The sequence below is a fragment of the Camelus bactrianus genome, chromosome 6, assembly GCF_048773025.1.
Source record: "Camelus bactrianus isolate YW-2024 breed Bactrian camel chromosome 6, ASM4877302v1, whole genome shotgun sequence".
In the NCBI taxonomy this organism is placed as follows: Eukaryota; Metazoa; Chordata; class Mammalia; order Artiodactyla; family Camelidae; genus Camelus; species Camelus bactrianus.
The window spans coordinates 102049252-102065724 of NC_133544.1; the positions used below are offsets into that span (position 1 = coordinate 102049252).

The 16473-nt window shown below is 42.6% G+C and overlaps 1 long non-coding RNA gene across 5 annotated transcripts in view; it reads left to right on the forward strand.

Annotated features, from left to right (window-relative positions):
- LOC141578014 (uncharacterized) overlaps positions 1 to 7493 on the forward strand; it is a 56758-nt gene extending 49265 nt beyond the window's left edge. For 4 of the 5 annotated variants that reach the window (XR_012507871.1, XR_012507868.1, XR_012507870.1 and 1 more), the window contains one exon: positions 5566 to 7493. This is a non-coding gene — a long non-coding RNA (uncharacterized LOC141578014). Of the gene's footprint in view, positions 1 to 4501; positions 4737 to 5565 lie in introns of all 5 variants that reach the window. The other variant, XR_012507873.1, reaches the window with a different exon arrangement.
- Positions 7494 to 16473: the final 8980 nt, after the last annotated feature.

Here is a 16473-nt window from a genome sequence, read left to right on the forward strand (position 1 = left end):
CACTTTCGGGAGTCTTAACATTTTTAACAATATTGTCTACCATTCCATGAACATGGGATGCCTTCCATATATGTAGATGTTTTAATTTTTTTTTGGTGATACTTCAAAATGTTCAATGTGCAAATCTTGTAAAATTTTCTTAAATGTATCTCTCATTTTATTTTTAATGCTGTTGTAGTTGGAAAGGCTGAGCTTCCTAAGGGTGGGACTATATATCAATTTATTTATTTCTAGGATTCCTACACAGCAAATACCCTAGATTTATATTTGCTACATAAATCTATCCACAATTCTTCCCACCCCCGTGTCATAAGAAACCAAGACCCAGGTTAAGCTACCTGAACACTTATGTGGAAGTGAGAAGTGAGACCCTTGGGTGGGGCTTTGTGCAGATTATACTGAAAGCTTATTCATTATGGCTTCATCTTAATTTCTTTTAAACAATCCTTTCAGTGTATATAGTCAGATACATTAAGAAAATGCCCTTTCGATGTGTGGAGGAGCTAAGACTATAATTTTCAAATAATTTCTAGTGAGAGTGTTGTACTTGAAACTAATTTGCATCAATCTTTGAAGATTTATGTTTCAGGAGCTTTGACTATATAATACCTGTCTTTATTCAATAACTACAACTAAATGCTCAAACAACATGTAAGAGTTTGAGCAAACTGCCCCCGCCCCGTAGTGCTGGTTGGCTGCAGCTGTAACTGGAGTCAAGTCTTACCTATCCCAGTACGCTTGGGTGGATCTGCTCAAAGGGGTTCGTCCAATAGTTTGTCGGTAGTCTTTTGGACAAAGCCATAAAGCATTGATTTAAGGTTGCTGGAATGGAATCTATTTTATTAATATTAAGTAAGCACATATTGAGTGCTTACTGTATGTTGGGAATTGTCCCTCAGCCTCACATGAATATTATTCCGCTTAAAACCTCTCATATTTCCTTGTTATTCACACTTTACAGATAAGGAGTCTGAGTATTAGGTTTTCTCTCTTTTGGGGGGAGCTCATTATCAATGATGGGAAGTTGTAAGGAAAAAGATACTGATTCATCCAGAGAAAACATTTTTCTGAGAGTCAGCACTGAAGAGGTTGATCATTGTTTGAGTAAGACGAGCCCAGGGTTGTACGGAGTCAGCATCCCTGTCCTGGACACGGCACGTGTAGCACTGCGTGGTGGGTGAGGCGGCGCTGCCGCGCAGGGAACGCGGATGCCGGGCCGTTGGGCTGTGCTCAGGCCCGGTGGGGCTTTCTCCTAAGGGAAGTGGAACGTCATTGTCAGAATTTAAGTAGGGGAGAGGGGTGCTCTCGTAGATCACTTTTGTCTTGTAGAATGCTTAGAAACATTTAGAAGGCTCGGCAGGAGGTGATGTGATAAGTCAGAGTAGGGTGGCTATGAGGTGTAGCAGTGTTCAATTTTCAAATGGTTTTCAGTCCCAGGTTTGTGGCTCAGTAGCCATGTCACTTTGGATGACGCACTCAAGGAAGTGAAACAATTTATCTTATTACTTGAAGCAGTGATATACCGACTTCCCAGGACTTCTGTGGAGATCCAGTGAGATAACGTGTGCACAATGTGCAGCGTGGTCCCCAGCACACAGTCAGTGCTGAGGGAGTGCCAGTGAGAACTTTGTAGGTGAGGTGTGGGTGGTGTGACTCATTGACTGAGGAAATTGGGCCCTGAAGGAGGGGTCCAGTCACATCTGTGAGTGATGGGACTGAGCTGGGAGAGGCAGAGGGTGGAGTTGGTGGTGCCCTTGAAACATCTAAGTGCAGTGCCACAATCACAGAGGAGGTCTAGGCCCGGGCTGTGCATTTTCCTATAATCTCAATCCCTGAGGACGCCGAGGTATTGATCATTGAACGTGAAGACATACTTACAGGACAAGTGAATAGTAGTATCATCTCTGTCATCAAAGCTCACGTCTCTTTATTCATCACTCACTTTGCTAATTGGGTACTTACAGAGCTCAATTCACCATCCTCACCTGGGCTCAGGCTCCACAGAAAAGATCTTGTGAGTCTCCCTCTTTTCCAGAAGAAAACACATTTAGCTGGTAGACTTCTCTACTTCGCCAGACTTAGAATTTTAGTTTGTTGATTTAATTCTGTTTTCTGTTGGCCGTCTCCTGACAGGAGAGACATTTTACCTCATGGTCAGGTTTCAATTAGCTGTTACTGAGAACTGCTGATCTGATCCATAGTGTATTTTTTCTATTAACTTTGTAGAGTACTTATCATTTTTCTGTCTTTGCCCTTTAATTTTGTTTCCTCTTCAATGTTCTATCCTATTTGGGGCCTTATTTTATTTTTTAATTCAAAAATGTCTGTTAGCAGTTAAGAAAACAAAAGCAAATAAAAAATGCACATGATAGCTAGATTTAGAATATATCTAGTGTGTTTTCTGTCTCGGCAATGGAGGGTTCTAGAAACTCTTGAAAACCTTCATTACATAAGTTCCTTAAAATGCTGATTAAGAAATAAGACCTTCCTTCCTCATCTTTCAAGCTGCACAGCTAATTGTCAAGAAAGTGAGGGGAAATCCTCAGAAGCCAAGTCAACCAGAAAGCAGGGATTCTGGGAGATACACGAGCCTTAGAAGCCCTGGGGGCCAGTTGGCTCCTGAACTGAGTTTCAGTTGCCTTGACAGGAGGTCAGGAGATGAGCCCCAGGCCTCTCACACTGGGAGTTGGATGGCTGTTCTTATGTAAGGCCAAGCACATCCTGAGAATCCTGCTTTATAAAAGGGTGAATTAGAAAGAAAAGTAAAAAAGCATTCCTCAAGGCAAGGAAGTAAGGAAAGTAAATTTTTTTGGAAGCGGGGAAAAATAACATATCCAATGTAAGTATTTAGTTTAAATCTCTTCTGGCATGAGACTGACAACAAACTGGCAGAAAATCACAGCTCCTCCTGGAAAGAGAAGTTGTGTTTTGAATGAATCAGTGGGCAGCCATTTAGAAAAATGTCTCCAGAGTCTTCTGGATCAAGATACTGGACCCAAACACCTCCCTTCCATGGTCTCATTTAAATAACCAGAAAGGTTTTAAAGGAAAGAAGCCATAATCATAGTTCTATTTATTGACATTAATATATGCTAGGAATTCAGATGTGACTATGGAGTTGTCACCTCTTTTATGGACCTTACTTTCTATTTGACATAGTTGGGGAACTTGGTGGAGGGTGGTGTTAGACTGTTGCAATTAGCCAGGACAGGAGATTAAGAAAGCAGTGAAGGGCGGGTGACATTTTTAGCTGAGGACAGTCCTGTTCAGTTGGTTTGTAATTGCAGGCTCGTTGAGTTGTCACTGGAGGGAATTGATCTTATGGAGTTTGGACTTAACTCAGGCCTCTTCAGAATGGACAAGTGAACCTGGAGAAAGACAGTCAAATCTGTGCAGACATTAAAGTCCACGTGAACGTGCTGTATCCCTGAGCCAAAGATAGGACAAGTAGGCAGCACTTCTTGAGGACAGAGGAGTGGTTTTTAAGGTTCTCCAAGAATGAAGCCCAGGGAACCGGGATGGCCAGTTGTCAAACTGTGACGTTGCTCTTTGGACGGTGTACCCACAGAGGTTATTGGCCGTTTATAGGTTTCCATTTCTCTTTAATGCATGACAGGTGATGAGGACGTGGGCATACACTTTTGACACCTTGTCAAAGTGACTGGGTACCTGCCTAGAAGGGCGGGCACAGCTACGGCTGCGCCATACATCTTGCCGCCCATCCCGTTCCTCGGCTCCGTGATCACGGCAGAGTGGTTCCTTGTTGAGCTGTCCGTCTCCTCTGTGACATCGTAACCCAACAAATTACCGGAGCGTATTAGCTAGGCTTTGTTCTTTTCCATCCTTCCCTTCAAATGATGATGACTGATAATGGACCCAGTTACGTTTGCAGATGATTTACACGTAGTGCTGTCAATACAAACCTTGTAATCCCCACTGTGTGATCTAGAGAAGAAAGTTACATTCTTTCCAAATTGTTTTGATGCACTTATGTGGGAAAATGATGTACGTTTCAATATGTATTTCCTCTCTGAATCACCATGGCTACAGATGAATATTTGTAGACATGGAATGAGTTTACTGTATTTGAACTGTATGGTCCCCTAAATTCTCCCCAGCTTTTTAAAGTCATCACTGGAGTGCTACCTCCACAGTGTCCCAAAGCATCCACCACTGCCTGTTCTTCGGACACTGTGAGTTTCCAAGTTGGAGAAGGCTGCTGGCTGTTGAGGCATTCTCTGGCACATCTCTGGCTGGCTGATGTGAGCTTAGCACACAAGACTTGGCAGACAGTATCTAACCATGGTCACGTCCATTTCTGGAACACTCATGGAGGATTTTACACCTATGCTAGTGGCATACGTTATTTCTTTTAGTTTTCAAAACAATCATAATTAGATTTTATCACCTGTATTAATAAGGAAACTGTCAAAGCGAGTGATGTGCAGACTTTGGACTGGAACACGGGTCTTTCTGATCCCTATCTCTGTTCCCTCCCCAGCCTATCCTTCCAAATGTCCAGGAGACTCTTCCTCAGTCTTGAGTTTCCCGCTGATGTTACCACTGTCTTTGTTTCTGGAGAGGAAAACAAGTCTAAACTTACTTTCCAGTTGGAAATGGAATGGAGAGTTAACGTTGGAAGCCGGGAGAGTCTGTCCTGTGATGAAGCGGTCTCTGAGCCACTTCCATGGGGACGTCACGTCACTGTCTGGGCCCCTTGCACAGCCTGTGCACAGGTGATAAGCCAGATGTGCTGAGCAGTCCTACCGGACAGGGAAGTGCTTGGAAATGAGTTTGGGTATTTGGTTTCATTACATATGTTACTGAGGGCCTTGGCCTGGCACTTCAAATGGGACCACTCCCTGTCCCACAGACTCGTGCTCTGGGCCGGTGCAGACCTAACGTGGCCTCAGCCTGAGGCTCAGGGCCCGTGGTGATGAGGAGCATTTTAGTCCAGGGTCTGCCGGAGGCTCTGACACTTCTGGGCCATGGGAATTTGTCCAGGATGATAATAAATCCTCCCCGAGATTCAGATTTCCTTGCCTGTGAGCTGGGGTAGTAATAGTTTCTGAAATGATTGTAATGATTCAGTAACGGGTACAGCGTGTGCTGGCAGGTTGCTTGTGTTTAAGGAGCAGAAGTCGCAGTCACTCTGTCAGCCTCTCACTGTGTGCTCTGTGCTTTGAGAGGTTGTGTGTTTGGTGAAAGTCCCGCCCAAACCCTAGGGTGTAGATGAACTGTTGTTCCTTTACTTTCCCGTCCTTTTCCTCTTTCCCTTCTCTGTGTCCCATGTTTAGGTAGCAGATTCCTCTGTTTCAGGGAATACGGAACTTTCTAGTAAAAGGAGAGGCGGAACGCGGAAAGGTGGGGCCCAGAGGGGGTCTGGAGCATCCGCACAGCGCTGCTTCCCTGCATTTCTGCATCCGGTCCCATCAGTGCATGAAGTCAGCCTTCCTCTTCCTTCCTGTGTCGTTCGGTCTCTGTTTTAAGGGAAAATTTTTTACGGGTCTTTTTTCCATTACATGTTTCGTTCAGATGCTTGTTGCTTTTCTCCCTGTGCTTCAGCATTCCTAGGAGAGAATTCAGCAGTGCAGCATCCTCTCCGAGCTCTATGAGTTGATCGGCTTCCACCGCAAGTCCGCCTTCTTCAAGCGGGTGGCCCCCGTGCAGCGCGCGGCCCCTGGCATCCCGGAGCCTGGCGGGAAGGTCTTCTACCGACTCCTTCTGCAGACGCTTCCTGGCTACAGTCTGTCGCTGGATCTGCAGGACTTCAGCAAAGGTGTTGGAACTAAAACATTGCTTCAGTCCCATTAACCATGCCTGGTTTGGGCCCTGCTGTCCTGTCTCATCAGGGTGAATTCTGATTCGTTTAGAATAGGGCTCAGCAGACTTTTTCTGTCAAGAGCTTGGGAGTAAATATTTCAGGGTCTGCAAACCTCCTGATCTCTGGTGCAGCTGCTCAGCTCTGCTGTTCAGACGCCAGAGCATCCGGACATTCCACACACCCACAGAGCTTTATTAACAGCGGTGTCTGGGACTGGATTCAGTGTATGAACTGCAGTTTGTCCCCACAGCCTCCTCACTATTGACGCCTGCACCAGAGCATGCATTTGCGACAATGGGTGAACCTGCACTGACACGTCATCATCACCCAGAGCCCAGACATAACACTAGGATTTACACTTGGTGGTGTGCACTCTGTGGGTTTGGACATATGTGCAATGACATGTATCCACCGTCACAGCATCATACAGAGTAGTCTGTCTTAGTGACCTTAAAATGCTCCGTGCTGCACCTCATTCATTGCTCCTTCCCCTCTAGCCTCTGACAGCCACTGATCTTTTAGTCTCTGTGGTTTTCCCTTTCCCAGAACACCATACAGTTGGAATCAGACAGTTGCGGAACCTTCCCAGATTGGCTTCTTTCACTTAGTAATATGCATTTAAGGTTCCTCCATGTCTTTCCATGCCTTGATAACTCATTTCATTTTAGCACCAAAAAATAGTCCATTTTCTGGCTGGACCACAGTTAATCCATTCACCTACTGAAGAACAGCTTAGTTGCTTCTGAGTTCTGGTGATTATGAATAAAGCTGCTATTAACATCTGTATGCAGTTTTGTGTGTGGACATAAGTTTCCATTTCGTCGAGTAAACACCAAGGAGCACAGTTGCCGGATCATGTGTTAGGAGTACGTTTAGTTTTGTAAAAAATTGCCAGACCGTCTTCCAAAGTATCTGGGCCATTTTACATTCCCACCAGCAATGCATGAGAATTCCTTACGCTCCACATCCTCACCAGCATTCGGTGCTGTCAGTGTTCAGAGTTTTGGCAGTTCTGACAGGTGTGCAGTGGTACCTCGCTGTTTCAGTCTGCAGCCCCTTGATGACAGATGCTGTGGAGCATCTTTCCATAGACTTCTTTGGCATCTAGATTTCTTCTTTGATGAGGTCTGTGTCAGGAATTTTGCTCATTTTTTAATCAGGTTGTTCATCCTTCTTGTTGAGTTTAAAGAGATTTTGGTATATTCTGGATATCAGCCCTTTATCAATGTGTCCCTGCCCTTCACCTGCAGCACCGGAGTTGTCCTTTGGGTCTCAGTGGAGTGTCAGCTCTTCAAAGAGGTTCCCTGTCTTCCCTCAGCCTAAATACTGTCCTTGTATTTTTCACTTTCATTGACTCATTTTGTTCTTTTTAAATAGCATTTCCCATAATTTGTAATTATATTAAAAAAAAAGGGCAATGATTGAACACCGCCTCCCCCACCAGGCTGTCTGCCCTGTGAGAGCAGAGGCCCTGTCCCCACTCACCATTTCCCATGACAGCACATGGCACATGTCCATGTAAAAGTGTGTAACGTGGGGCCAAACCTGATGAGCAGCTATGATGACATGTGTTGGCTACCATTTATTGAGTAGACTTTGTTTCTGATGTAAATTATTAAATCACATGAATTAAACTTGTTTGTTTTGAAAAATAAAACAACAAAGCCCACCTCCATTTGATTGGTACTTTCTACTTAGCCTTCTGACACAGGAGGGGATGTTCACAATCATTTTATGGAGGAGGTTGGGGAGGTAAAGTAAGAGAGTGAGATCAAATAAAGTAAAAATGATAACTATCAGTTGGCTTTATTTTCACTAAGACATAAAAGTTACTTTAAACCCTATCTCAGCTGTTGTTCTGTTGTTTTAAACATTTCTCATAGAATTAAATGGAAGCCCACTAAACCCTGAAAGGGAAATTGTGTGCTCAGGTCCTGAAAATTGTTTATGTCTATTTCTTGAAATGCACATTTTCCCTGCTGGTTAAAGAAATTCGAGGCGGGAACACAGCCGTGCGCTGTGTGTCTGCCGGCTTCACGGGCTGCTCACTGTCATTTTCATTTTCTTGTGTTGCAGTTTATGAAGGTTTTCCCATGAGATATATTGCTCAGCCTTTTCCTGAATGAAGGATTGAATTTTCCACAGGAAATCTTATGAAAGAGAATGACAAGGCACATGGGTTTCCCAAAAAGGAATACTTGATGTAATAAACTCTCACTATGGTGAACCTTTTTTAATACAAGCCAGTTGAAAATTTTATCACTAGGTCATAGGCCACAAATCTGTCTTAAGAATAAAAAGATTCAAATTTTATAGAAGAAGCAGTTTGAATCAAGTAGAAATTATGATTTGTACACTGGTTGGTGTTAGAAATTATACTCAGTCTTATCATAATTGCCTGTGGTAGGAACTGGATTATTATTTATTTATTAAAAAAAAATCCACTAGGTGCTATTTGCCCCATTCTTGATGCAGCAGTGCTGAGGTTAGTTAAGTTGGGCCATTTAGGATTGTTAGCTAGGTTTTCAGGACATTGATTTCAGCCTCTTTATCTTTTTTACAATCTCTTCTTTTGTATCGGCCTTTGGTCTTTTGACAACGTGGAAATACTGCACGGATCTGCCTTTCCCTTTTTTCCTGTCTTTGTGGGAAAAGATTTCTGAAAGACAAACTACTAGGATATTAAGGATTTTGTGTGGGGTAAGTTTGTTCAGTTCTAAGGATTTCAATTAATACGCATTAATACTTGCTATTCAGCTAATGACAGTAAAATTATAAACTAACTTATGTATACATGAGTAAGTATAGTACAATAAGCCAATCACCCAGATTAAGGAATTCACAAACTTTTCCATATTTCCTTTATTCAGACCTTTGTTCTTTTATTTGTCCTTTGTTGAAGTATTTGACAGCAAATCCAAGAAGACATGTCATTTTACCCTATGTGCTCAAGTAGGCATGTCTGAAAAATGAGGGCCTTTTATTCATCAGGTTTTTCCATTTGACCCATGTGCTCATTAAGTACCAGCTTTATCATGCATCTCACTAGGCATTAGGGATCCTTGGGGCAATGAGACAGTCCTGGCTCCCAAGGAAGTAAGGGCTGATGGAAGAAACCAACACAGGAGCTTGGGTGCCTCACTTAAGGTCCATACTGGATGACACCAATTGGACAAAATTTGTGCACAATACAGTAGGATTCACAGAAGGGACTGGTCAGACTTGTAGGGCAGGCCGTGAGAGAGGCGGTCAGCAGGGCTACAAGAGGAGGACTCATTTGATCAGAATCTGAAATCCTTTCTGCCAACCTTTCTACCAAGCCCCCAAGGCCATCACAAACAACCCTGTGCTGTAACTGTTTTTGATTCCAGTTACCACATCTCCTTCAGGAAGGATTTTAAGGTGGAAAATATTTAAAATCCGTAATTGTTGCCAGAAGGGACATAGAACAAGGAACATGTAAACAACACAAATGTCCATCAGCACATGACTGGATAAAGACGAGGTGATACATATATACAATGGAATACTACTCAGCCATAAAAGATGCCATTTGCAGCAACATGGATGGACCTGAAGACTGTCATTCTAAGTGAAGTGGGGTGGAAAGAGAAAGAAAAATGCCATATGACTTCATTTATGGGGAATCTAAAATTAATAGCAATAATAATAAGACCACAAATGAACTAAATATTGTTTTGATTTCTTGAATATATGCAAGCACATCTGACCGTCCTTTGTGATTGGATTACCATATTCTGTTTATTCTTTTGTAGATGTCCTTATTCCTCTGGTAACTAATTTTAAAAATCTAAAGCTCTAATCTGTTCTTATGAAATAATAATTAGTACATATATGTAAACTAAAAAATGCAGTATGCTCTATACATGTATTTACATGCAATATGTGTATGTGAAGTTGAACTGTAAAAATTCTACCTGATAAAACTGAAAAAGGAAAAAAATAAAAAATTTATTTTAAAAAAACACCCCTCTTTAGATATTAAAACGTTCATTTCTGAGATTCTGTGAAAGACAGCATGGAAGTAGGTTTTTAAGATTTTCTCCTTGTTCCTCGGTGAGCAGCCTGGGCTGCACAGCTTGGCCGCCACAGGCCCCCAGGACTTGCCGGCTTGCTCCTCACTTGTTGGGAGGAAGATTAGCTGCTTCAGGAATATTTATGTTCTTAGAAGTTGCTGAATACCCCACAGAGCTTCTGTTTAAATGGAGTGTATCTGTCAATATACCCCATTATAGAAATTAGAACAGAAAATTTAAACCCAAGAACTGACAAGCACACGCTGCCCCAGCACGTGTTCAAAGTAGTGCTGCCACGGTGGCGTGTGTTGGTTCTAGAAAAAATGCACCATACAGTCAAGAATGAGGGTGAACCCACAGATCTCATCTCAGCAATGCTATGAAGAGGTGGGACCCAAAGCCCCTAAAACAGTGCTGAAGTCCCCAGAAGTCCCAGAACACACAGAGCCATGGGACCAAGAATCCAGTGTCTCATGGATCAGCTGTGGAGACCGCGTCCTGGGTCAGGAGGAGCAGAATTAGGGATAGAAGGCACACAGTCCTATTGACAGCAAAGCTTTAAAGGTTTTGAATTGACTGAAAGTTTGGCAAAGATTTGCATTTAGACTACTACATTTCCTCTCCTGGAGACGTTAGAAGGAAAACACTGATTAATAGAGGATGATTGTAATGGATTAATTATGATACTGATGACATGGGCTGTGAACACTAACCCTGCACTCAGTGTAGACTAAGCCTTTTATGTACACAATTCATTAGGTCTCCACACCCCTGCAACGTGGCATTAAGCACTCATACAACCATGAAACCAGTGACTATAAAACAGTCACAAGCCTTCCTCTCCAGCATGAGGTAGCAAAACCAGTAAGGGTTTTCAATGACAAAAGCCAAAATCATATATTTTTGGGAAAGAAAGCAAATGAAACACTGAAGAACAATAAACCAAAAGAGCAGATGGAATGGAAAATTTTATTGAAGAAAGCAATGATTGATTCAATTAAAACAGCTAATGTCCCTGGTATAATTGAACCATCAATCCAAATTTTTGGAAAAGTGGGTTGTGGAATTACTGTTTCATTTAATATTGGAATTCTTATTTGGACCAATTTGATATGCACCACTGGTGTGAGGTTAGATATTTAGGTAAATAACAATATTCCTATTTTTTAAGTTAACAGGAAACATAACACAGGACTCCAGATTTAGGGAGAGAATGCAAAAAACTACTATCATATTCCATCCAGTAAGGACAAGTGTCCCTGCGTCACCAAAGCAATGAGAATTTGCACAAAGAAAACACAGTTCCAATTGTGACAAATACGAGACCGTGAGCCATGAGTTACGAGAACAAGCAACTGTTTAAATGCCATGGGCAAATTTTTTTTATCATCTTGAAAACATCACTGATGTTCTAGGTAAGAAAAAGAATTGTTTTACTAGCAAATCCAACTGACACGGGAGTTTTTCCAAGTGAGAAGGTGATTCCAAAAAGTGCAGTAAAATGAGTAAAGATGATCTGCGCAGTGACGGAGATGGTCTTAGACTAACCAGCACCACGGTTCCCGGTTTTACACTTGCTCTCTGCTCATCACCTCTGACACAAGAACTCATCAAATGATTGTTTTTTCTTTAGGGAAAAAAAGATAAATAAAATCTAAATACAAGATGTGGTATGTAAAGCGGTAATGAAGTTTTCTAACCATATAATGCAGCCAGTGTAATGTAGCACTTATTCGGGCACTAGAATTTTTTAATTTATTTCTTTTATACCCTATTTCTATCCTAAAGGAGACACTTAAAGTTTTCTACTTTATTCAACGTATCTTGTGAGGGTTGTGATATACACTGGTATGGCAGTTTTAAGAGATTCAAAATCGCCTCTTTGGTTGTGGTCAGGAAAGACAGGCTCCCTCACAGCTGCGACGGAGAAGGAATCCCCGGAGTCAGCCTCCGGGCAGCTTCCGAACCGCATCTGCTTGCACTTGGCACAGGACACCATAAGCAAGTTTAACTCTGACAAGGAGATTTCCCCAGGGACTTGGGAGGTGCTCTAACATTCTGAAGCCACTTGTTTCCCAGTTAGGTAAGGGTTGGAAAAATAGTTTATTAGAAGTGACTCCCTTTGTATGTGCCTTTTGTCCTGAGTGGTCACTAATTAGCATAGAATATAAAATACCCCATAATATAAGAATTTAGGCAAAACATCTTTCCATCTACCTGTCTATTTGTTTATCATATTTATAGTTAGGTTACATTTTCTATGACGTTCACTTCCGGGCACCAGAAAAGAAAGGTTACAAAATATTTATTGTCAATAGGGGGGACTGGGTCTAAGGATTAAAAACCACTCCTGCTAACAATAAAAACCATATAATAATTTAAATCTCAGTTGCATCAGACCTTCCAGAATTACTCCTTCAATTTCACTGTTAAAACAGTAATGGAATCTCTGTTCTTCCAAGACTTGGGCCTGATCACCACCCATCCAGACATCTGTCTGTGGGTCCCTACTTGTCCTCGAGGCCCCCGAACACACCTTATGGGGTGAACTTTCTTCAGTGTCCCTACTGTAGGGGAAACCAGGAAGTCCCAGGCACTATCCAGGATTCACACCTACCTGCAAAAATCAAAGTCATGTGACTGAAACGGGACAACCCAGGTGGAGTTATAGGACTGAAAGCTCACCAAAAAACAGGTTTGGGGGCCTAACACAAGCCCTCCAGCTCCTAAAATGAAGAAGGACTGGGAGTCCCAATTAGCCACGAGACTGGGGGGCTTCATTACTCCATGAATAAATGATTTGTTCCAGTGCCACCTTTAGACAGGGAACCCCAGAACCCAAACTTGGAAGCACCCCGTCCCCTCCCCTCTGAACAAATATTCTCTAAAGTCACGTAGTGAGAGATGGGAGCCCCGATGAGCTCTGGAATAAGATGCAATCTGAAAGACTGCTGGTAACAAATGGTGTGGAGCTCGGGCAGCCCCCAGGGCCACCAGCCCTTCTGGTACCCACACTTCCATCCACAACAGTTTCTTCAGGACCCTTATGCACACATAACCATCAAACAAAAATGATTGCTTAGACATATTTTAAGAGAAATAACATGAGAATGCCAAATTCAAGACAAGTCAGAATCAAGACCCCAGAGTATTTACTGAATGAGATCTCACGTGTGCTCCACAGTGAGCTTTAAACCCTTAGGACACAGTCATGGAACAGTAGGCATTTTCTTTCTTTCCTCCAAGTTGGCTTTACTGCAAAACTCAAACACAGGAAGACTCTGGATCCCACCTCTACTACTTACACAAAGGGCTCATCTCACCATTTGGAGTGGGATCAGCGATGGTGCGGCCGGCTTCAATGTGCGCACTGCCGTGCCCAGCTCCCCGAGGAGCAGAGCTCCCCCCACGGGCACTGCAGTGCCTGCAAGAATCAGGTGTCTGATGAGTGAGCCTGGGGCGGGCAAGACAGGAAGCAAGCACCGCTTCCTCACACTCTGCAGGTGATCTCTGTGTCATCTTGAATAAATACAGTCAGCATTAAAGATGTTTGGCAAGAGGGTAAAAGTTAAGGCCTCCCCAAATCTCCTCGCATTCCTTTAGTGGGAGTCCTGTTAGAACACATGGTGACAAGAGACGCTGGCTTTACATGCGCACGTTGCCCTCAGGGCTGCAGGTGAGGCCACGGTGCTGCCTCCGCCCCACCTCCTGCCCTCGTCCCCCAGACCTCACAGGGGCCGCTGACTCATTTCTCTGACTTTCTCTCCTTGGTATTGCTGCTCTTCCAGCTTTTAAGAGCTATAAGAACCTCACCAGAAAATCTTTAACAATGAAAGCAAATCAAATGAAATCAACCACAGAAACACACTGCCTTCATCATTACTTTACATTTTAGGAAGAAATTCTTGAAGACGACTCCCTGACCTGAAGGGATGAATGGAGGAGAAAAGAAAAGAAGACAAGCATTTTTGGCCCACAAAAAATGAAAGGTAATCAGATGGTGGCTAGTTTTCATTGCACCTCTCTGCCCACCCCAATTTCACATGCCCCTCCCAACTCAACTCATCAGAAATCGACTGAAGGAGACGGCTTTGCAAATTTATTGGAAGCCAAAGAAATCGCTCCAGAAACAGTCTCCCAAACCCAGCGAGAACACTGTAAACTGACCAGTGCCAGGATCTGAATACTAAAACACACAGATTCAAACTCCGACACCCTCCCTGGTGGGTGTACTTACCGTGAAGGTGTTGCCGTGAAATTTGTCAGCATCCAACATATAAAAATGAATGGGACACCAGTTTTCAACATCACAGTCCCTCTGAAACAACTGGTAGTCAATTAGCGTTTGTCGGCAGCAAAAGTCGATTTTCTCCCCTGCACGTGGAGATCAACACACAGAAGAGACTGATGATCCCCGCTGCGAGTGTAGCTAAGTGTGTCTAAGCAAACTGGCTCCATCAGCCTCCTGATGAGCAGGGGAGTGTGTGAGCCGCGGGGCTCTGCAGACTAATGGCCAGGCATTGAGGGCGCTTCCTTACTTTGGGGAGAAAAACGCGGAAGCAGCACTCGCTGTAAATAAATTCTAATTAAAATTTCAGGTGCAGTTACTGCAGCATAACCCAGGCCAATAGATGAGGCTCCCTCCGTGCTGTCCAGTCATGTGAGCCAGGCTCATTATTGTACCTGTGTGTTTGGTTTAGCAAGTGAATCATGTCTGTTTTCTGGAAATTACATTAGGGTGGAAAACCTTCCAAACATGTTCATTTATTTGCTGTGGAATTTGTTTAATACTCTTAAGAACATTTACAATGACAACCTTCTTAAATAAGCATCTTTGCCCGAGAGACATTTCCAGGCACATGTGCCAAAACCTAGGACAACCCAGAAGCAAAATCAAATCCGTTTCAGCTGCACAGCACCACAGAATGCGTCCAGTTTGCGAGTCAACGATTTTTTTCTCCACACCCTTTTACACTTCTGCCCAAATTAATCAGCCTCTGCTTCTCTTGTATAGTGAGTATCGTATGACTCATCTTCTCTGCCTGTAAAATGGAAATGGGAGATAGTTCTACCCAATAAAATGTCATAGAACTAACCACCAAAATTATATATATTAAAAAAAAAAAAGCCAGTGCTTTATGCTGTCCAGGGATATGAATCATTTATTTAATGTGTCAATTGTTACAAGAATAAACTTTTCTAAATGTAAAACCTCCTCAGAAATCTTCAAGTACTTTTCAAGAAAAATATCACAGAAAATTTCTGAAAAGTATTTAAAGGAAAACCATTTTTAACTGAATCATATTCTAGGCACACTGAATAAATTCTCTTTAGAGAACTCCTACTTTTTTTTAAATAAATGACCTATAAAAATACACCCAGCATTAATCAGTAAATCTTCATTCCTTATTTTTAAAATTCTTAAGGCATGCTATTTTTCTTAAATCAAATGAGGAGGTATTCTCAAGCCAATGGACAACGGAATTACCTAAGAGGACATTATAAACCAGCAAGAGCAACTAGCACTTTGCCAAGCATTCTGCCTGAGAGTCACTCGTACAATCTCATTTTGACCTGACCACTTGGAGGTGAGCTCCATCAGCCCATTTAACACATGAAGAATCTGAGGCTGTAGGTGGTCATGTTTCCAGTACTTGATGGAACCAGGATCCAAACCCGGATCTTTGTCTATAGAGCCTGCGCCTTTACCAGATCACACTTAATATTTCTCACACTTCAAATGCACTCAGTCCCCGAGGTAACACACCTTCCTTGCGTTTCTGAGAATTTTAGGAAGTACTGAATTACAAGGACTAAGAAGTCATTTGTGTGGGCTAATTTTTTATTTTCTGATTTTCCTGAATCAGCTCAGGCTGAATTCATACTACTTACGAGGAGAAGTCCTGAGGCAGAGGAGAGAGGGGAAGATAAGACAGACATAAACAATTTCAAGAGATCCAATTCATCAAGGAAGCAAAGTATTAAATAAACCACTTCAGCTACACGCTTGTCAATAAACCTTGGTGTCTCTGTCTCAGCCTGAAGGAGGGTAAGCCCTCCAACCCATCTGCCTTCCAGCCACTTACCCTGGATGATCTTGGTTCCCTCACCTGTGACACGTGTGTTCTCCAGGGAATCTTTGTAGAGATTAAATGATAAAAATATATGCAAAGGGGATACTTATTTGTTAGACAGTAGGCACTAAACAAATAATAAAATTATTTTATTTCATGAAAATGGGAGGTAGGTCTCCCAATTAAACATTCCTGATAGAATCCCAACAAGGACTTTAATTTATCTGCCAGAAATTGTAAAATAACTTTTCTTTTTTAAAGGCTGTATCCATTCTCCCTACTTTTTACCAATCCTGGCTGTTATCCTGAAAATCTATTCCCAGAACTTGGCATCCATCTCCCATATTTAAATCCTTAAAGTTTGAAATTATGATGAAGCTTGGGCACATAAAGATTCACACCATAATTCACAGAATAAACAATGACCACAGGAACAGGGCCACTTCCAGACCCCATGTGCTCAGGACAGTCTCCAAACTTCATAAAATCAGATGCATGCTGTTTGAACAGAAAGAAAATTGAATGTGATCAAGGAGGC